At 35.7% G+C, this 23,101-nt stretch overlaps 1 long non-coding RNA gene across 1 annotated transcript in view; it reads left to right on the top strand.

Moving 5' to 3' along the window:
* Nucleotides 1–8,130: 8,130 nt before the first annotated feature.
* LOC141410711 (uncharacterized) overlaps nt 8,131–23,101 on the top strand; it is a 33,617-nt gene continuing 18,646 nt past the window's right edge. The window contains exon 1 of the long non-coding RNA XR_012435499.1: nt 8,131–8,259. This is a non-coding gene — a long non-coding RNA (uncharacterized lncRNA). The remainder of the gene's footprint in view (nt 8,260–23,101) is intronic.

Genomic DNA, 23,101 nt, shown 5'->3' with positions numbered 1-23,101 from the left:
TCCACATTAGGAGATTTTTCAGTTGGTTTCATCTTGTTCTTGAAGAACTGATGCTTTATTTTTAAATAATAGCTACTGAAAGATACTTTCATACTCACCAGATGATAAGGCACCTTTGTTCCCACTACAAACCTAGCTCTGCTAGCACTGAACTCTGGCAGAAAAGAGACAGGAATATCAAGAAAATATTACTTCAAATTTTAAATTACATGCTGACACACTCATTTAATAGTTAAATGCAAAACATTAGAAGCTATTCCAAAGAATAGCTTTTATCAGATGCTTTATACTAGAACAATAAAAAGGAGAAATTCACAATTTTCATGTGAGGTCACTTGGGAAAACAACTTTTCGCATAGATAATTTTACCAACACATTTAGCAATTCACCTTTTGTTTTCTTGTTTTAGACATAAACAATATAAATGATTAACTGAGGGAAGAATATATGTACTGGAGATTCTGTAAAAGAATGCAATCATGAAGAAGAAGACTTTGTAACTCTAAACAATAAATTTATTAAGAAATATACTGAACTTACAAATGAAAGAATGTGAGAAAGATGGTAAAATGTTATAACATCTGGAATTCTTTTCATATGTCTGCATTGTAACACTGAAAGAATAATACTGAAAAATTTGCATGTCATTATTTCCTACCAGTCAGGAATCTTCTAAAGCAGGAATTATATATTATTCATTACTGTATGCTCAGAATTTAGCAGACTGTTTAAAATAAGTCTAAAAACAATGTAAATTTTATCAATGAAGGAATTAATCAGTGCCTCCCTTTCACCCATCAATAGCCACCTGCCAATATTATTTATGTACAATTTTTGAAAATTAAATGAAAAATAAAGTTTAAATAATGAAAATGAGTAATTCTTTGCCAAAAATATAAGTTGATGCTTTTTATTCCTAATCTAGTAGTTACAAAACACTAAAGAATTATTGTTAAATGCTTTGTTTTCATCTATTAGCAAAATTTCAGTGGAGTTGTTCTGCTTGCCTCACAATTCACTGATAGTATACACATGTTAATTTTTTAAAGACTGAAAAAATTTTGCAATGAATTGTTAATGGTATCATTAGTCTATGTGTAAAGTGCTTTCATATAATTAATAGTCTTTCTGGTAAAGAAGAAACATGGAGGGTATATAATTAATTGTTTAGTAGATGTTAGAAAGATACAAAGATATGTTGGAAAAACTAAGCTCATTTTTAGTCTTATTTTGGTCACAATACTGAAACAAAGTAATTATTTGGCTTCAAAGATTGTAGTAATTATTTTACTGTTAAAGTAAAATAAATATTGTGTCTTTATTTAGTACTTATTCTCAAATTTAATGAACACTATCAAATTAAATGAAAGAGTTTTCTGAGTCATCATATAGACATTCATTACCGACCATTTTCAAAGTGGTCTTGAATTGTTCACTTGTGCCTAAATATATGCATATGAGTGGCTCTGTCTATCTGCCTATCTGTCTATCTGTCCATCTGCCTGTCTATCTGTCCATCTGCCTATCTGTATCAACGTGGCTGTACTATCAACTGCCTGTGTATATTTTAGCGTTACTAGTCAACATAACTATACACTATTTTTCTTCATATGAACTTAAAGAAGAACAGAAAAACTCTGCAACTTAATAGCCGCTGGGATAAGCTAACAAAATGTACAGTGGCATTAAAATAGATTTATTGCAATTAGAATTTCACAGCCTGCATCTCTAGGTATCACTTCTCATTATCACAGACTTCATGGAAAAGAAAATGTACGCATACAGATGTATAAAACTTGTGTGTACTTCACACCCTGATGACTGGCATTCGAAGGTCTGAAATATAGAACAGCCCCCTTTACATCAGACGAGTCTCCATGTCATCTCTACCGTTACTGTCACTGTTTTACTTTCAAGGTGTAATTTCTGATGTCCACACAGTTCTTCCAATATGTAGCCATAATGAACTTTATGGTTCACATAAAACAAGTACAGCTTGTAAATCAAATACACTATATTAATAATTGCATATTTAAAACTGGATATCAAGAATCATTGTTTATTTGAGGGCACATAAGCACAAATTTTCTTGCTCAAATGTAGATTTCCTAATTTTTTTCTGACTCCAGATCAGATTCATATCTCAATTTACTTCACATTCTTCCATAAACTTTTTAAAAAACTTTTAAAATTCTTACAAAGATATCCTCAAGACCAATACAGATATCATCTATTCAATTATCAATATTAGGTGAATATACAGTGTTCAACCTGTTTTTATAAATAAAGTTTTATTAGGACATACTCACCCATTGTCTGCAGTACTCACCACTGCAGACAATGGCTTACAACAGAAGTTGTTGAGTACTTATGAGAAACAACACATGGCTCACAAGAATGAAATGCATGCTCCCTGCCCTTTAAGAAAAAGGCTGCCAGTGCCTGGCCCCTGACCTACACGTTTGAACAAGCAAAGGCTGATTTGAAGAAATTTAAGCCACATGACTGTCTTAAGTGTAATACTCATTTTTGTTTAAAGTTTCATGAAAGGTCACTTATTGCATTATTCTGATTGCTCATGTAAACTTTCATATTGGAAATTGCTATACATAAGTCCCTAATACACTAAGAATTTTAATAAGTGAGAATAATATTGCAAATATTTTCTTATGACATATATTCTGCAAATGCATGGAGGTGGTATGTATTTATCTAAAATTGAAGGTAATATTGGAATAGAGCATTTTATAAATATAATCTAAATTTTCAGTGGACCTCAGAACCTGGCCTGGCCTATTTTACTTAACATAATGTCCTCTGGGTTCATCCATGTAGTCATAAATGTCAGAATCTCCTTATTTCCTTGTGTGTGTGTGTGTGTGTGTGTGTGTGTGTGTGTGTGACATACCACATTTTTATCCATTCACCCATTGGTAAACAATCAGCTCGGCTATTGTGAATATAGTTGCAATGAGCACAGATTTGCAAATGTCTCTTCAACAAACTCATTTCATTTCCTCTGGATATACTAGAAGTAAGAGGTCTGGATCTCATGACTCTTTCTTTTTAGATTTTTTGATGAGCTTCCACTCTGTCTTTCATAATGGCTGTGCTAATGTACTTTTTCCACTATGTGCAGTGGCTCCATTTCCTTCACATCCTTGCTCACAGTTATTTTGGTAAATGAGTATTTTGAGATTATGTTAGTCCAGTTTCTATGACTTACTTCCTGGGTCTGTGTAGTACTCCTGCTGGATATACAAGACCTCCTCAAGTCTCTGATTTAATGCATTTGTTGTATTCTGGAGGGTGGGGCTACAAGTTGCAGAGTGTTGTGTTTGGATTGCTGGTTTAGCTATATTTTCAGAAGCAGTCTCTAAAGTCAATTTCCACTACAAATGTAGTACTTGGTCTAATCAGTGACTGATGTGGTTATAGGATTACTTCCACAGTTTTGGAGTTATGAACTGAGGTCTCTGCTTAGATGCTGTTCTGTATAGAATATCATGCGTTCCATGATTCTCTAGATTATGAAGCTGACTGAGGATTTAGAAGAAAAGAGGAAAATTGACATCCAGAATAAGCGCATGTCCCCCAGTGTACTCAACTTTCTACTCTGTGAGGATTAGTGTTGCAGTAGACAGTCAGGATTGGTTGTGTCTTTTACTCACCTACTAGACTTAGAAGGGCAATAGTGAACAGGTAATGGAAAGTGGGAGAAAGTGCTGTCGGATGCAGAAGGACCTTTGTCCCTGTCACTGCAGTAACTCTGCTGCTTATACTCACTTCATCATGCTACCTCTGGAGTGACCAATGATGAAGGGTAGCTAAAGCTTTCTGACCTACACATTTGTCTGCTTGTTGTTCAATGCTGATTCTATGGTGCATTTCACACTGTCATGTGACCCAAAATATTCACTTTTCGTACCTATTCCACACATGCATTCACAGGTTTTAATCTCTGACCCACTTGTCTCTGATCTTGTTCTTATTGTTCTAGACTCCTGATCAGAAGCCCAGGCTATTTGTCACTGACAAGTAATCTCAACTTGGGTCACATTTTCTTTGCATTAAGTGGATAACTAGACACACTAGTAGCAACTGTGCCCATTAGAAGTGTTTTCTACACCTCTTTATTTCAAGGTAGTTCCTAAATGTGCCTGGAATGCAATCACAGCCACTTTCATCTTCAATGTATCAAATGGAATCCTGCATCTTCTAATTTAGTCATAAGCATGAAGAGAAATAGAGGTATCCCAGTAACTGCTGGGAATGACATGGTATATGGGTTACCTGCCTATATAATTTGCATGTGTTCTCTCTTCCTACTGAAGAACACACCACACAATAAACCTTTGCTGCTTTTTGCCTGGTCTCTTAAACAGAATTTATCTTGCATTTGGTGGTTCCAGATTCGTGGGTATATGGTACCCTATGATCTAAGCCTATATCTCTCTAGTGCTAACTGACATGTCAGAAGATATTTAGTGAGAGACAAATATTTCTCTGCTTTGTATGGTGTAGAATTCATCTCCACTACCCCACAGGCCTGAACTATAACCCACCTAACGAAGTCTGCCATGTCCAATACCGTATGCTTATATTCGGCTATGTCACACGGCCCACGCCAAAAGGGTGCTTGCACGGAAGCCTGGGCCTGCTGCAAAGCTCTCTACCACTCCAAGCTTAATTCAAAGCTGGTCAACTTCCTTATTGCTAGGATTACAGAGTGGAATAATATTCCATTTTACTTCCAGAGCCCAAAGTGATTTAACCTCTCTGTTTCCTTATTGTAGTGAGGATACGAGAAGAAATCACCTGTTTTTTATTTTGAGGAAAGATTTTGACATATTCTTGATCATAGGAAAACTAAAATCTGCACTGATAAAAGGTTTCCTGGGAGAAAGGTGAGAGTGATAAGGGAATGCAATTGTGATCGACATCTGTAATATGCATGCATGAAAATACAATAATGAAAAACATGAAGACCATGAAAAGAGAGGGGGGTAAAAAGTAATAGAAGGGATGGAATATGAGCAAAGCATGTTATATGTAAGTATGGAAACATCACAATAAACCCTGCTGCAAAGTTCTAAAATTTTTCCTGGATATTTATCTCCTATCTCTGAAACCTTATATTGTTCCAATGCCTTCAGAATAGTAGTCAGCGCTTAGCATTCCCGCAATCAGCACAAGGTCACCAATGCTATGTATCACTCTCATGGTCTTTGGAGCGTCTAGGTGGTCCATATTAAGATATAAGGCAGGAGAATAAACAAGATAATTAGCCCAAGGAGATATTTAAATGAATAGACAACAGTCTACTTCAGTAAATGTGAACTGTTTTTCATGCTGTTTCCTGATTGCAATTGAAAGAAGTCTGTTTATTATCTGCTCAATAGCGTGTACCCAAGGTCTTACTACCCCACTCTAGTAATAATACCACATATGGGACAGTGGGTGAGACCAGATCAGGACTACTCCTGTGATAGTCTACATACATTTTGTAGAACCCCCATGCATGGTCCAGTCTGGTGAATTCAGAGACCACTGCCTTGCATCCTTTAGTTCTTTAATGGTAGCACTAATTTCCACCATTGCTCCACCTTTGATAAAATATTGACTATTGTGGAAGGTGGCAGCAATTTTCTACATGGTCTTGCCCACCACTCTTCTCCACACACCAGCAGCCTCGTGTGGGGATAATTCTTCTTTCTAAGTATTTCCTGCTATAATTGAGGGCCTTGATGACAACTGAGATCTCCAGGCACCAATGTAAACCATTGCATTCAGTGATCCTAAAATGAGTAACTATTTCCTTTTTCTCACTCTGCTCATCAGAATCATGAACAGAGGTCCCTCTGGAGAAGAATGGAGATAGTAATTACAGTATGTATTTCACACAGTATGTCAGGGTCCTTCTTTCCAGATGCCTGGCCACTTCCATTAGTAAATTCTAGATGAGACAATTGGATTAAGTGGAGAATTGATGAAGTAATGCTGGCTTTGTACTAAGACCAATGCCTTTGATTTTCTGCTCCTCTACTCTCACCTACTTCTGGTTGTAGAGGTTAAATAACACTCTTGATTACTGGTTTATTTGCCTCTAAAGAGCAAGCCATTGTCTATGAGTCTGCGCCAAACACCCTGCCAGTTAACAAATTTTGGCTGATTATCCAACCTTAATGCTCATGTGGTATTTTTGGCCTCTTGGTTTCTGGAAGTCAAGCACTGCCATCCGATCTCTGTTACTTGTGACGTATCTTCATCTTGGCTGTGACAGATAGAGTACTAGTTGGGCACTGGTGGCTCATCCCTGTAATCCTAACTACTTAGGAGGCAGAGATCAGGAGGATCATGGTTGGAAGCCATCAAGGGTAAATAGTTCATAAGACACCATCTAGAAAAAACTCTTCACAAAAAAGGGTTGGGGGATTGGCTCAAGGTGTGGGCCCTGAGTTCAAACCCCAGCACTGCAAAAAACAAACAAAAAATCAGAGAGAGAGAGAGAGAGAGAGCTGCGACTGCAGAGCAGGACCACTATTGAACTTTTTGTGAAGTTGGTTCCCCTTTCACCACTGAGGTCTTGACTGGTGGCCTTGAAAAATGGTCTGTCTTTTAGAACCTTGCATAAAAGATAAACTGATGATTTTTTGATAACATGCATTTCAGCATGCCCACTTTATTTGACCTTGTTATTCCTCCCCCTACTATTAGTTGGGCTGCTTCTACTTTATGTTTTGCTCAGCATTTGCCATAACTATTTTTCACTGTAACGGTGAATGCGTTGCACTTCATGAGGTCCTTGCTAAAGTGACCCAGCTCTGTTTGTCAAGAACGTAGTTAATGAAATACAGCATGTCCAGGCGTGTATCTATAATCAAGCTCCCTCAAATTCTAATCCCATGGATATTCTTGGTTCATGTTAATGGGATGTAATACTTATGCTCTTCTATCTATAATTCCTTTTCCTTCTACTCAGCCTCACATTTTTCCAGACTGCAATCCCAAGATTTACTTCCCTTTATTGGTTTGGTAGGTAGGAGAGGAGACCCTGAGAGAAGTATGTGTTATCTTACAGAGGATGAATCTCTTCAGTATCTTCCAGAAAAGCAGCTAGCTTTCCCTAAGGAATATTACTGTGCATATTCTGAAAATGGAAGGAAAATCTGCAGAAATAGCAGCTTCGAAGGAACTGATTTGGGTAGAAGTCCTCATCCAATGTGTTAGGGTCTCAGTCAAGACCAAGGTTTTAGCACTGTATACTTCCTTAACTGGGCGTTTAAATATTTCTGTAATTCTGCAACTCAAACTATTAGACCTTCTGTTGTACTCTTGGCTGTGTACCCTCTTCCACAGATGTGTACAGGGATGTTCATAAGTTACCACAGAATCCTTGGGGCTCTTACATTTAGTCTTTTAGCCCTCAATTTTGCATTATTCTTCTGCAGAGCAATTATGCAAAATTGGAGTAATGAGTTCTCATGCCTTCTAAGCATTACAGCCCTAATATTTTTGAAATGCCTGTGTTATTAAACCTATAAAGTAGCTATAAAATATCTCCATATTTTCCTGTGTGACCTCTGGTGAAATCATTAGCAAGCATAGTATGCCATTTGAAAAGGGCTATTTTTGTCTCAATGTTCTTCAGGACAGCATCCTGCTTTGCCTGTCGGTTCTGAGTCACTTATTACCAGAACCTTTTTTACTCCAGTTTTCTGGTCCTCCCTTCAGTAGTTTTAGTCCTGTGAGAGGCAGATAGCAGAAAGGTGCAGGCACGTGAGTGGTTGACTGGAGAAGGTCCTATGAAGGAAAACAGGGACTCAGAAGAGGCTAGGAGGTACTCAGAACTTGATAGAAGGTCTGGAGCCTATGGAGGAAATGAGGAAGAAGGGAAATTGTATAAGAAATTCTTAAACCACAGTATATAAAAATGTTTCAAGGCAGGTTGGAAGTCTTTGAGTCAAAGTTGCAAATCACAGATTGATCCCAGGGGTTCTTGTCTGCCAGGAGCACTCCTGTTTTAGTATTCTTGCTGCGCTTGGTCACAGGCTTGGAGCAGCTTGGTGGGGTGTGGCCTGGGCACAGAGCAGCTGGGTTATTTTACCACCCTTAGTCAGAGATTTGAGAAGAGTCTAGAATGGTTTTCTCTCGTTTGGAATAAAGTTGAGCTCATTTCAAACCATGTGATGACAAAGATGAACCTCTGTTAGCTTAAGTTCTAAATACTTGGAAGATGACACTACCCATTACCGTTAGGTAAGAAAGAAACTTTTGCTGTGTTCAAACAATTGTATAATTTTCAAACCTTTCCATAACAGATTTTTATAGAAGTTGATTTAGATGAGATTTTTCTCTTTTGAAGTTGCATTTCATCTTTGCTCCAAAGTGCTTTCACTGATGTCCAATGAGTCTGACTCACAGTTTCCATGAATAATCTCTCTATGGTGATTTCTGATTTCATAAGCACTGACTGGAGCTGTTGCTTATCTCAGCAGGATTCATACTTTTGAGATCAAGGTTATTTAAAATTCAAGGTAAAATTTTACCTATTTCTTTTGTTTCCTGCTTTGATTTGTTATTTGATTTCTTTTTTTCCTACCTTGTTCAATACCTGCTGTTCTTTTGTTTCTGAATCCTATGCATTACCTGGTCCTCAAAGAATTTTGAAAGCGTTAACTTCACTGGAACTATGTTTTCTGCAAGTTTTCTATGTACATCTATGGTCTTAGCAAGGAGTCCCATATCGCTTTCTGTGCCTGGTTCTAGTTTCCTAGCCTATCATTACACTAGTTCTTCAAATTAACCAGTGAATGCTCTCTCTGTGATACCATCTGTTATCTTTCTCCTAATTTGAGATGGTCTGTCCTTTAAGAAACAGTACAAAGCAGACTTCTATAGCTGTTCAATGACTTCTTCCATTGACTATTATTTCACGACTCTTTTATTTAGTTGGCCATATCTTGAAACATTTTTTGGTAATCATTACTAATTGGCTACTTTGATATAATTAACATTTTGAGACTTAGCATTTTTACAATGTTGGCACAGAAACTAAGATATCTATATAATTTTAACATTCTCTTTAATTGTACAAAGTATGAAAATACTTAGTGTTTCAGCACTCCTTATTTGGATGCAAAAATTATTCCAATTGATATATTTTTTGTTTTAACTTCATATAATATAGAGCTAATTAATATAAATCTATTGATTATGATTACAGCACAATTATTCCATCAAAAAGGATACTTTTTCTCTTGTCTCAAACTGCTGTCATCCTGATTCCTGCTGTTTTTATGTTAGTAGTAATCCTAAAAAAAATTTTTCAAGCAGCCTGCAGAGTTCAAAGCAATGTTTGCCTACTCTTAACTTCCAGAATTCCAGATTTTTGACAACTCTAGGGAATATCCAATACATTTTTCCTCTCTTGTGAAACTCAAGCCACATTAACTCACTCAATCCCTGGCTTTCAGGGAAATATCAAGTATATGTATTGACCTTTTTATAATTGTTTACTCCATTTGAAAAATATTGTAATACAATTTGTGGGATAAAGAGCTGCATAGGGTTAGCCTGCTCTCCAAACTGAGCCTGGATTACATTGCTTATAAATGTCAGAAATATAGGTTACAGTGCAGAATAGCTTTGGAGACAAATTCAGTTATCACATGTTAGGAGCAATAGTAGAACTACAAAGTACCGTATAAGTGAGAGATGTTAGGAAGAGGAGGAGGAGGAGAAATAGAAGGACACAGGAACAAAGGAAAAACAAGGGAAGAGAAGAAGTAAAAGAAAATAGGAGAAAGGGATAACATACAGCTGCTTTGTAATCCTTAAGATTAATGTGAACACTATGATGAATTATTTAGAATACGTCCAGAAATATTTTTTGCATGAGTTGTTAAACACTTTAAAGAATTTTTAATAATGTGAATTTTAATCAACAGAAATTGTGAAGTTAAATTCCTGTACGATGTTTCTTTTTTTTGTTTTTTATTTTGCTTTTTATTTGTCAGACCTGGTTGTTTCACTCCCTGCCTTTGTAGCTTTGGCTAGGTCATTTAATTCCTTGAAAAGGGATAATTCATACTTTTCTGCAATTTAGCTATCATTAGGAATATTTTTCAAATGCATTTTTAGATTTTAAACTTTTTAAAAATAACCTTGACAGAAGTAAGCTTTAAATAATTTAATCAAATTCCCGTAGATTATAAAATAAATACAGTACAAATTCTCTGAGTTCGTCATTCTTGTTTTCTTTCTTCCTTCTTTGCTGCCCTTTTTCTGTTTTTGTTTCTTTTCTGTTCTCCCTTCTTTCTTTTTCCTATATTTCGAAATATGTAACCAGGTAAAGTTGATATTTTTCTTTTCAGCTTTAGTATGTGCAGTGCCAGCCTATAAAAATGTAGATATATGTGTGCTTATAATTATTTTCTGAAAGCATATAGTTGATTGCATAATTCAGGATTTATTTCTGAACCTGCTTTATTTGAATTTAATAATTTCAAAATACTGCCAAAAGATCTTTGTTTATATTATTTTATACAAATTCAATAAATATTTGAAACATAGCCCTCTTTCATTCATTTCTGCTTAAAATATAAAAGCTCTCATTTTGAATCATTACTGAAAATAAAATAGAATAAAAAGTAGCACTAAGGTTATGATGCAAACAAAACAAACAAAAAAAACCAACTCAAACCACTTTCCAAATGCCTTTTGTCCCACTCTACAAGGTACTGAAATAGAGTTTTCTATTCCTGTCACATCCACTTGCAGGATTTTCCAGAAGTGGACCTTGTTCCAGTTAGATGAAGTAAGATTATACTGAAAGCTGCTGATCTGTTTTCAGAAGAATTGTTACAATTCTTGAGAGAAATAGCTTAGAGTAATAGAATTTTAGCAGAAATGATCTGCTACTAGCTGGGAAAAATTGTTATAGCCACAGAAACTTGAGATGCCAAACTTGCAATTTTGACCATGGTATGTGAAATTAGGACATAGAAGAAGAGTAATACATTTAAAATGTGCTTTTTTTAAAAATAGAAACTTAAACCCCTGTGTGTTGCACCATCTCATTTTTTTCTCTGCTTAGCTCCCAGAAAACTGTTATTATTCACCCTGGCTATGACTGTTACATGCACACTACTGCACAATAATACTTCTGTCTTCCCTCTCATCCAAGTGATGGAAGGGAAAGAGTCATTTAGACTCTTTGGTGAAAGCTTTCCCTGCTGGAATATATTTAAAAATTGATGCTTAGTCAAAAATACAAAATTAGTTAGTTCTCAATCCTGAGTAACTGCTTAGGATCAGTCACCAACCTAAGATTCATGATGATTTACTTTTTATTTAATAACTTATTGCTCAATTAAGTCCTTTATGTTTTAACTAAGTATATTCAGGTTAAATAAGAAGGGAATCAAAGACAATATTTAATATAAATGAGGGGAGCAGGCCATTTCCACCTTTACAACAAAACTCATTGAAGACTTTACGAGAAATACTGAGAAATGGAAGTCCATGAGTACAGATTTGTACTAAAGTGCACCAAATTTTTTTCATTTTTATAGTAGCGGGTCAAAATGAATCACAAATCACTTATTTTTTGTGTAAGAGCTATATGAACTTAAGTTAAACTATTTCATGACATTGTGTCTTTAAACAAAATCAAGTCAATGAAAACAATAAGTTAGTTTATTTATTCATTCATCCATGTTTGGCCTTACTAGGGTTTTAACACAGGGTTTCACACTTCCTAGACGGGCCCTATACTGCTCGAGCCATACTTCCAGTCCTTTTTGTTCTGGTTATTAAGGAGATAGGGTCTCACTTTCTAATCACAGTCCTCTTATTTTACACTTCCAGTGTAGATGGGATGCCAGGTGTGCACCACCACACCCAGATTTTTTCTGGTGATTTGGAATCGTGCATCTCTTTTTTTGTCTGGGTTGATCTGGAACCAGGCTCCTCCAATCTCAGCCTCCCAAGTAGCTTGGAATGACAGGCAGAAGTCTCCATGTCCAGATATTGGTTGAGATGGGGTCTCATTAACATTTTTGGCCAGCTTGACTCTGAGCTGGTGTCCTCTGTATCTCAGTCTCCTAAGCAGTGAGGATTACAGGCATGGGCACCAGTGCCTGGCTTCAGTCACTTTATAAGCAAGGTAGCTAAGATCCAAAGCTGATACGAGGCCTAGAGATGTCAGAGGATTGTCCTCACTCCTTTCTTCATCTACCAACTGCTTGCTCTCCCACTGTGGCTATATTGATAACTGATTGCTTCTCTGGCCCAACCTGGGCACTTTCAGCATAATTATTTTGAATTAACCCAACGTATACAATCTGGCCATATTATACTAGAGATTTGTTTCTTCTTTGTCCATTTTGCTTCCCTTAATTACTAGTTCTATAATCTCCACAACTGATTGTCTCTTGTGGCTAAAAATTCCAAATACACGTATGTTAACAAGACCGTGGACAAAACAGATGTGTAGAGTGAGTTTTGGAGGAAACATACAATGTTCCACGGAGCATATATGGAGCATATATAATTCTCTTCAACTATGTTCGTGGTAAATAATAACTTCCTGGTTATTAAGAGGCAGCAAGATGTCCATCCCTGAAGCAAGCTTGGGACAACAAGTAGTTTTACCTTATCCCTTAATGTCTTATCCTGTCACTAAAATTTACCTTCTCATGTCTCAATTCACTTCTCTGTAACATGAGAAAAGATGTTACCAACCCACTGATGTTGGTATTAGGATATAATTAAACTCTTGCTGAGTGCTAGTATCTCAGGCCTATAATTCTAGCTACTTGGGAGGTAACATCAGAAAGATCATGGTTTGAGGCCAGCCCAGGCAAGTAGTTTGCAAGACCATATCTCCAAAATTATAACCAGAACAAAATGGACTAGAAGTGTGGCTCAGGCTGTAGAGCCTGCCTCCCAAGCATGAAGCCCTGTGTATAAACCCCACTTGCACGAGAAAGGAAGAAGAAGAAGAAAAACATCTATGTGGGCATGTCTGTCATAGGATTTGTCATATGATAGGTACTCAAGAAAATATCAGTGTCCCTGTCCAGTGAATGTTAATCCTCCTTCCATGTACAAGTACAGGTGTACATTGAAGACTCAGTAAAGTCCCCAAAGTAAGGCAACCAGCAACTTTTTCTTGTTGTGCTCTTGTCCCAGCACTGAATTCAAAAATGTGTTCTCAATATTGACATTCTTCCCATGAAGAGTAGAGGTGATTTCTCCACCTAACCCTCTATTGTGGAGGAATAGATAGATAGATAGATAGATAGATACTACATGTATATACATACACACTATATACACATATATACATACACACACACACAAACACACACACACACACACATATATATATATATATATATATATATATATATATATATATATATATATACTACTATTTTGGATCAGTCACTGACCTTCAGAAGATTATTTAGAATGCCTGTGTCAATTTACTACACAAAAAAAGGACATAATTATATAACAGAACTATAAATACAGTGATTTAATTTTCAGATTCAGCTAAAGTTTCTAGACAATAATGAGCTAAATAAAATGATTTTTTTTTTTACTTTGGAAGTTTAAGGAAGAGCTCAGAAGGCAGAAAGTAGGTTTGTTGAATGAGAGAAGAGGATTTTGACTAGGAAACCTTGTTTTGTCCTGAGTCCCTCTCCCTTACCCCCATCTTCTTGTAAGGGTCTGGGATCAGAAGGTCCTTGAATTTAACTTCAAATAAAGAGCGAGATCCAAGATGATGAAGAGGACAGCTTGATATATCTTCTCTGAAATTCACTCAAGGTCAGAGCTGAGGTCACAGAGATAGAGGGAAAATAACTACTGCATAGGAAGTCAGCATGTACTACAAGATTTTGTGGCAGAAAAAAAAATGTACATGCTTCAAATGGGTTTACTTATGAAAGAAAACCTTTAAAGGCTCATCTTTGATTTCACCCAAAGAAACCACCTGAAAGGCTGAAGTACCTCAAGAAAAGATCTTGGTAAATTTCCATAGGTCATAGGATGATCTTAGAACTGCCAAAGATCAGCCACAGAAATCCATGCACCAAGCACAAGGCTAGGTGTTTTCTAGGGTTTGCAAACTTTCAAAAACAACACATGTAAATTTTCCTCGAGGATAGTTCCTTCATCTTGTTAATTACGTTCTTATATTTAAACAGATATAGTAGCATTGTACCCTCAAATGAAGAGAACTTCTTTCTCTCATTTCATTTAAGACCTATTTTCTTTCTTTTATTGGATTGTAAGAAATTAAGAATGTAACGGTGCTCACATGTTCACGAATTATTTGAAGAGATGTCTTTCAAATCTGGAAGTTGGTAATTCTGCAACACTACAGTGTGCTTCTGTATTTGTGTGTCCATGTTAAGAATATATCACATGAGAGCTACCTTTTCAAATAAAATTTAAAGTGCTCAATACAGTACTGCTAACTATAGGGTTAAAACAAATACAAATAATAAAATGTAGCTTGCTAAAATATTTTTGAAGCATTGATTTTGACATCTGTTTTGTGAATTAAGTGTTTCCTACTAGGAATAGTAGAAACTTATTAAAATATGGAAACCTGAACAGAATAAAGTATACTAGGTACACAAGCTATATACTATCTTGCTATTTTCAGCAAATGATATGTTCATATTCTTTCAGACTTAAGCTGCGTAAACAGATGTTTCCACACAGAAAAAGAAACTTTGAGTTGTTGAACTCTTCTGGTATGGCTAGGCTCAAACAGACACTTGAGGTTTTAAGAGGGAATGCCATGACCAACAAATCTAGACACTCGTTGAGCTCAACTAAATCCTACAGAAACATTGAGCTTTATACTTCTACCCTTGAGACAGCTTGAATTCAATAGCTATTTGCAGAGTTATTTGAGGGTGAGCTAAGAAATGAATTCACCATGTAGAGTAGTGTTTCTAATAACACTGGCTTGAAGACTTTTATACCAACTTTTATAAGGGCTTATTTCTATCCTACAAGTTGCTTCAACTTGTTAAAAGAATATTGCCCCTTTAAAAATATAAGCATTTTCTTTAAGGACAACATAAACATGGTTAACCTATACCATCACAATCTTGTGGACTCGTAGAGAGTAAAAGAAGGCATTGTGTAGATAGAAATTCCTTTCCTGCTTAGCATACCTCAAAAGTAAGCAGTTATCTGAGGTGCTGGTAGAAATCTAGTATTCGCAACATGCGTTTCTTAGGGGGAGAATTAATTGCACATGTCATAGGGGAAGAAGAAAAGGCTTCTCTTTTCCTATGAAACACTTTTTTCCCAATGACTGAATTTATATTTTGGAAGAAACATGGCTGTAAATAACATATAGTTCAATGAATGATGTAATAACAAAATTTCTTTAAATAGTGCATCTAGACAAAACTTCCTCATATAGTATACTGAATTATAGTAGTAACAGTTTGCCTTATTTCTAGTGGATATAATTTAGCTAATTATATAAGTGCAATGCTTTGGGATGTCTTATGATTTCTGGGTTTATTATTTGACAGATTCTCATATGGATATAGTCTTTCATGTAAAATTAAAATGGTTTTGTGACATACTATCTGGATTAAAAGCATTCCTACTTATTTCAGTTTACCCAATGGCCTAAGTTCAGGGTTATTTAAAATACTTTTAATTAGGAAATTGTAGAGCACACTGAGCTTGCCAATAAAATGTCCTGAGAAAGTTATTGCCAAAGAATTGTGTTCAGTTTTCCATTGGGCATTTGTTTTCACAGTCTTTGCTTACACACACACACACACACACACACACACACACACACACCTTCAAGCCTCAATATCACATCTGGTTCATGCAACACTGTCCCAGTGTGACTGTAGTTACAGTATCACACAAAATGGTACCTCAGAATTAATCATGGTGAAAATAGTCAACTCAAAGCTCTCAACTTTCTCTTTTTTTGCCTTAGCATCTATCCAACTTATTCATTTCAACAAATTATCATTAAAATGAATAGCTAGTATTTTAAGAAGCATATGCATGTCATTCTTCGTTTCTGTTACTGATTTTTGAGTTCTGGTATTTCATTTTGGTTTTCTTTTTAGGATGTTCTTTGATGCTGTCTACTTCATGCATTAGAGGCTTAACATATCAATCACAGTTGTTTTAAATTGCAGCTTCATAATTCCAACATCCCTCGTGTCTTGTTATGATGCTTGTTCTGTCTCTTTAAACACTGTTTTTGCCCTTTTATTGTCCCTTATCACTTTTTTTGATAAGACATGTTGTACTAGGTAAATGGAACTGCTATAAATGTAGCTTTTAAAATATGGTAGTGAGGTGTGGTGAGGGGAAGGAATCTATAGTCCTATGATGAGGCCACCATGAGTCTATACCTCTGGACTATGAACTTCATCAGCATTTCTGGATCTGTTTCTTTGGTTTTGATTTTTTTCTCCTCCTCTTAGGTGGAATGGGATAGCTAGAATGGGCTGCACTTAGGTCTTGTTACAAACAAATATACCAAATACTTTGTTTTTGAACTGCAGCACCCTTTCTCCCAGCAGGGTGTAGATTTTACACAGTTATTAACTGTACCAACAAGGTTAAGCTCCTAGAGGTAAGACTCATGTAAATGTGGGGTCATTAATGACTGGGTCATGGGTGGAATTTATAATCCACAGATTGCCTACACTGAGCTTCCAAATGTTCAGGTGTTCATAACTACTTTGAGGTTTTCCTGTCTAGAAACTGGTTGCTACAGAAGTTTAGCCCCTGACTCTGCTCTAATGAGCCATGCCTGCCTGTCTTCCCCTCCAGTCTTTGAGATGTGGCTTGTCCTGCATCCTCTCCTCTCTTAGGAATCCAAGAAAAGTTCTTGGTTTCTCAATCTGTTCCAGTTTTTGCTTCTTGCTAGTAGTTAGTGGGACTCCAAGGAGCCATAAGCAGAACAGGAAACATTAAGTCCTGCTGTAACTTCCTGTGTTTATGTTTATCCTATTTTGGACAATTTGAGCACTTGAGATCCCTTTGTTAGTATTTTTCACTGTCAAAACTATGCAAACATAGGGGTATATTCAGTTACTGCAAATGCTGATATTTTTCAAGGATACAACCTTATTTTTTACAGATCTGTCCTTCAGTGTGACTCAGGCTTACCATAGTAGGCTTATATAATAATTGATGAATCAGAGATAAGAGGACTTTAGCCATTCATGGTTTTCCTCTTTCATTCTTGAATCCAATCATCTTTAACCATGAGTTGGTAGAACAGTGGCTTTCCTTCACTAGGTCTCAAGCACTGAGATTAAAACACCACACACTCACATTTCTAACCAAATAAAGTAGCATTTTTTTCTCTGGTTGCATGTAATGATTTTGTACACTTTCAAAAATTGTTACCTATGGTAGAAGTTTCCCACCATCTTCACACTGCCACGATCAGAAAGGAGTCACAAATATTTATTCATAACTCTAATTTCTATTTCTTTTCAAATTACAATAGCATTGTTCGCTGATGCTTTAAACTTTTTTTTAAATGAAATTTTTCTTAGGATATATTCATTATACAGGAGGGGAATTTGTAGTGACAATTCCGATTAGACTTATGTTGTACATTATTTACATTGCCCCATCGTCTCTCCCCCTCTACCCCCTTCCCACCTCACTAAAAGCAATTGCAAGTGTTTCTTAGTTCTGTTTCATATAGGTGTTTGAAATCCATCTACCATATGCCATCACCTTAATCTCCTTCCTTCACCCTGCCCTATCCCACTTGTACCCCCACACACTCAGTGTACTTATTTTACTCTGCTGGTTTTTGTTATTAATATCTAAGTTGATATTGAAATGGGGTGTCTCAATGTGTGCCCACTGTGGGTGTGCTTTACTTTTGTCCCTTCAAACCCTTCTATTCCTCTTCCTTACCCCTTTACCTCCCATACCCCATTTTCAACAGCTTTTAATACACATCCTTATATCCTTTACCTTCATATATTATGCAATATTACTGATGCTCTATCATTCTCTTTTCCTTTTCCTCTTTCCCTGAGTTCCATAGAGTAGTTCCACTGTTACAAACATGTTCTATATCTCAGTTTGTATATGATCATGCTTGCTTTTGTGTATATGTTTACCTTTGGATCTATCTTCTACATATGAGAGAAAGCATGTAGCTTTTGTGTTTTTGATCCTGTATTACTTCACTTAACATGATGTCCTCCAATTGCATCCATTTACCTTCAAACTACATGTCATTATTCCTTATAGCTAAGTAATACTGCATTGTGTATATATAAAATTTCTTGATCCACTCATCAGTTGTAGGGCATCTGGGTTGTTTCCAGACCTTAGCTACTGTGAATAGTGCTGTAATGAACATAGGTGTACAGGTGCTGGACTGTATTCTGTCTTACATTCCTTTGGGTAGATGTCCAGGAGTGGCATCACTGGATCATATGGCAGTTCTATTTTTAGTTTTTTGAGGAATCTCCATACTGCTTTCCACAGTGGTTTTACTAACTTGCATCCCCACCAACAGTGTATAAGGTTCCTGGTTCACCACATCTTCACCTGAATTTGTTGTTGCTATTGCCCTCAATTATGGGCATTCTAACTGGGGTGAAATGAAAGCAGACAGCCTTGTCTTGTTCTGACTTTAAGGGGAATGGTTTCAATTGTTTTCCATTTAGTATGATGATGACTCTAGGTTTGTCATATATAGTCTTTATTATTTGAGGAAAATTCCTTCTATTGCTAGTTTCTTCAGAGCTTTTATCATGAAAGGGTGTTGGATTTTGTCAAAACCTTTTTCTGTGTCTATTGAGAGAATCCTGTGGTTTTTGTCCTTTGCTTCTGTTTATATGCTGTATTATGTTTTTGGATTTACATGTTGACCCATCCTTGCATCACTGGAATGAAACCGACCTGGTCATGGTGTATGATCTTTTTGACGTTTTGTTGAATTCTGTTTGCCAGTATTTTGTTGAGAATCTTTGCATTTATATTCATTAGAGATATTGGTTTATAATTCTCTTTTCTAGTTACATCTTTGTTTGGTTTCAGAATTAGTGTAATGCTGGCTTCCTAGAATGAGTTTGGTAGTGTTCCTTCCCTTTCTATTTCCTGTAAAAGTTTGAGGAGTTTGTTGTCAGCTTTTATTTAAAAGTTTGGTAAAATTCAGCTGAGAATCCATCAGGTCCTGACTCTTCTTTGCAGGGAGATTCTTTATTACTGCTTCAATTTCATTGCATATAATAGGACTACTTAGGTGTTTAATATCTTCTTTGTTCAATGTTGGTTGGTTATATGTATCTAGAAATTTACCCATTTCATCTAAATTTTCAAGTTTACTTTAATATAGGTTTTCAAAACACTCTAATGATTCTCTGGATTTAGTTAGTATCTTCTTTTCCATCTCTGATTTTATTAATTTGTCTTTTCCATCCTCCATTTGTCATGTTGGCTAAGGGTTTGTCTATCTTGTTAATTTTTTCAAAGAACTAACTTTTTGTTTCGTTGATTCTATAGTTTGTTTGGTTTTGATCTCATTGATCTCAGCCCTGATCTTTATTATTTCTGTTTGCTGGTTTTGGGTTTGGTTTGTTCTTGCTTTTCTAGGAGCTTAAGGTACATCATTAGGTTGTTTAATTGAGAGGTCTCTTTTTTAATGTAGGTACTTATAGCTATAAACTTATCCCTTAGCATGGCCTTTGCTGTGTCCCACAGATTCTGTTAGGTTGCATTTTCATTTTCATTGGGTTGTATGAACTTTTTGATTTCTTCCTTTATTTCTTCATTCACCCAGTGGCTTTTCAGCAGTGTGTTTTTCAATCTCCATGCATTTGAATATTTTCTGTGGTTTCTTTTGCTGTTGAGGTCTAGTTTTATTCCATTGTGATCTGATTTGATGCAGGGGGTTATTTCAATTTTCTTAAATTTTTTGAGACTTGCTTTGTGTCCTAAAATATGATCTGTTTTTGAGAAATTTCCATGAGCTGCAGAAAAGAATGTGTATTGCCTGGTTATTGGGTGGAATACTCTGCAGATATCAACTGTAAACCTTTTTTTAAATAAGAATAGATAACAATGAGTGATGTCATAATTACTTTTCTGCATTTGGTGTAGCACAGTGTACACATCTACCCATCCAAGCCTATCTAAGCATTTATCACCAGTCTTTTTATTTAGGTCATAATTATCATTCCTTAAGTTCTAGGATTTATTTTGTCCATGACTGTCATACTTTTTCTAATGGCAGATAATTAATTTAATTAATTTTCCACTAATACCTCCCTCCATACCGTGCCTTCTTTTATAACCTGAATATCTAGATGTTTATTACTTCTTTAAATAATAATTCTAATATCTAATTACTGAGTAAAGAATTCAAAGAGGCTGGGAGGATTAGAAGCAGTTATATTTGTACATTCCAATTTGTTTAGCCATGATGGAAAGGAGAGATTTTAAAGGAGTGAAGGCATTATTCTTCATGTCTTTCCTCTTCAGTTTTCAATTTACTATGGACAGGTATTATGGATACATATATCTTTTCCATTTTATTAACCACCTGTCAATGTGAACATAAGATTACACATAAGGAAATGATGTAAAGAGAGAAAAACATATGTTTACAGAAAACATGTACTTCTTTCAAAATGTTTTGATTACTGTCTTCATGTACATTGTGACTTGCTAGTCCAAATGGTTGCCAACAAAATTTACTGATTTGTTTCATGCTATGAAATTTGTTTATACATCTAAAAGTATTTAAAGTTCACTGTGTCATTGTTTGCAGCTTTAATATTTGAATGTATATTTAGTCTAAATCTACGAAAGGATAGATATAACTTTGTATATGTGACAAAAATCAGTGTGGCTGAGAATTTCTGAACATCTCTGTCTAAAATTTATTATTTGACAACTTAAAGACAAAGAACATGTTACACTATTTAAGTGTTTAGAGGTCTAGCTAAGATTTTGCATTACTAGAGAACAGAAGAGTTAGGTTGGAGTAGGTGAAAAACAAGTTCCTGTGTTTTACAGACTCTTTTCTGTAGTACATTCTAAACTATTAAGAATGTGAGTAACAATCTTTGTTGGATGCTCACATCTAGTGATACAAATACCAAAGATGAACAGAAAGAATGCCAATTTGTGCTTTTCTTGTCCTGCCACACACTTCTACTTTCAACCATATGTCATTAATAAGGCTAATAGGATTTTGGCATAGGACTGAAAGGAAGGGATGGGATGACTGTGGGGGAAGACGATGCGGACCAGATGACACGAGCAGGGATGCACTGAGTATTTTTCTGTTAAGGCACCGACAGCTCCATCAGCCTTTCCTTTAGTGCTCTCTTGACAGGCCTGGATGCCCTTCACTCTGTGACCGTGTCTCATGCATTCATGGGCAGCAGTGACACCACAGCCCCTTTTGTTAAAATCTGAAAATACAGCTCCTTGCTTTGCTTCTCCCAGCTGCCATCTGGCTTTGTAAAAACTGGCCTAAAAGGAAGCAGGAAGTAAAAAAAGGAAACACTAGCAATAAAACAACCAGCAGATGAAATTGGTTTATTTTCAGCATTAAGAGAGAGGGATTGAGGCCTTTCAGAAACATAAAACCTTGCACAGGGTAGGAAAACAGGCTGCTCATACAGCCACTTGATCTTGTATACATTAAAAAAAAAATAGCATGTGGCAGAGAATAGAAGCTCCATTGTTCCCCTTAACTACTGTATCCAATCTGAAAGAGATGGAATTTTAAAGCTTAAGTAAACTAACTGCTCAGGTTGCCAGTGTACTCTAGTTTTAGTTGGACAAAAATCTTAAGAACTTTAAAATATGCATTGAACATCAGACTTCTAGAAGTTTATCTTACTATAACACTTTTGTAAATAATTCTAGACTGTATACCACTTTACTGGCATTCTCCTACTTTCAGCTTCTCAATTTAGGTAGTTAGAGCACTCTTCTAAATTGCTTTAAAAGCCTAGTGAAATATATCAAAGGATGAGCTTAGAAATGACATTTGTCATGCTGTAAAGATGTCACAAGAGTGCTGAATAAATAGACTAATGAAGGAAACATTTGAAATATATAAGAAATCAGGATAAATGTTAAATTCAGATGCTTCAAATTTAAGAATGAGAGTATTTTAATTCTAAACTATTATGCTATCAAACCACCATTTCAACTGAACATTTAAAGTGGCAAATGAATGTTAGTATAAATTACAACACAAGTATATTGAAATTAAATGAATTTTTTTTATTTATTGGTACTTATTACCTTATTTTCTTAGATTGGATTTTAGCTGTACATTGCTAAAAACACCCATGATATATTCTAGGAGTTTCTAATATTTATAATTCTAATCAGTGGGTTATACCTATTCCTAGATTTTGAAATTTTATTTTAAACATAAGCTAAAATATATCAGTTTCCACTGGCTGCATAGGAGAAAAGAGACTGTACATAGTTAGAAAGATTCTTGTTCAGTTTGTTAAAAATATTCAGGAAGATATCTACATGTGGGCAGTCTACACGACATTTTACAGGGTTATGACTTTGGCAAGTCATTTAATACCCTCTGACAGTATGAGTTTTCCAAAATGTCCTTAAGGAGTATGTTCCTGTATTTGAAAAGCTACATTGTTCCAAAGCTCAGCAGAAACAGATCAAACTGTTGCTCTTCTGAAAGTCTATAAAGGTTTAATGGAAGTTGCTCTGTGAACTCTGGTACAGCTGCCCCCTTCTTTTTGGGTGGTCCTATGGAAAATTGTTTTGGGGAGAAACTGTATTACTATAGAATTTGTAATATATTTAGCAGTCTAAAGTTGAATTGGTCTATGAGAAAATGAATCTAGGACATACATTCATCATAACGTCTGGGATTTGGTAGATTTGGAAGAGAAGGCTCAGCCGGTCACTGGTTCTGTGGGAACAGTCATCTGTTAATTTCATCTGTTAATTATTTGCTACATAGGTAAATTTTGAGATTAGAGCTTTTCATAGGAAGGCAGTGTTTAAGAATGTTTTAAATTGCTAACTGTAAGTCATATACTTATAGACA

This window comes from Castor canadensis, chromosome 9 (assembly GCF_047511655.1).
Source record: "Castor canadensis chromosome 9, mCasCan1.hap1v2, whole genome shotgun sequence".
Classification (NCBI taxonomy): Eukaryota; Metazoa; Chordata; class Mammalia; order Rodentia; family Castoridae; genus Castor; species Castor canadensis.
This window is presented reverse-complemented; position numbering and strand designations above follow the sequence as displayed.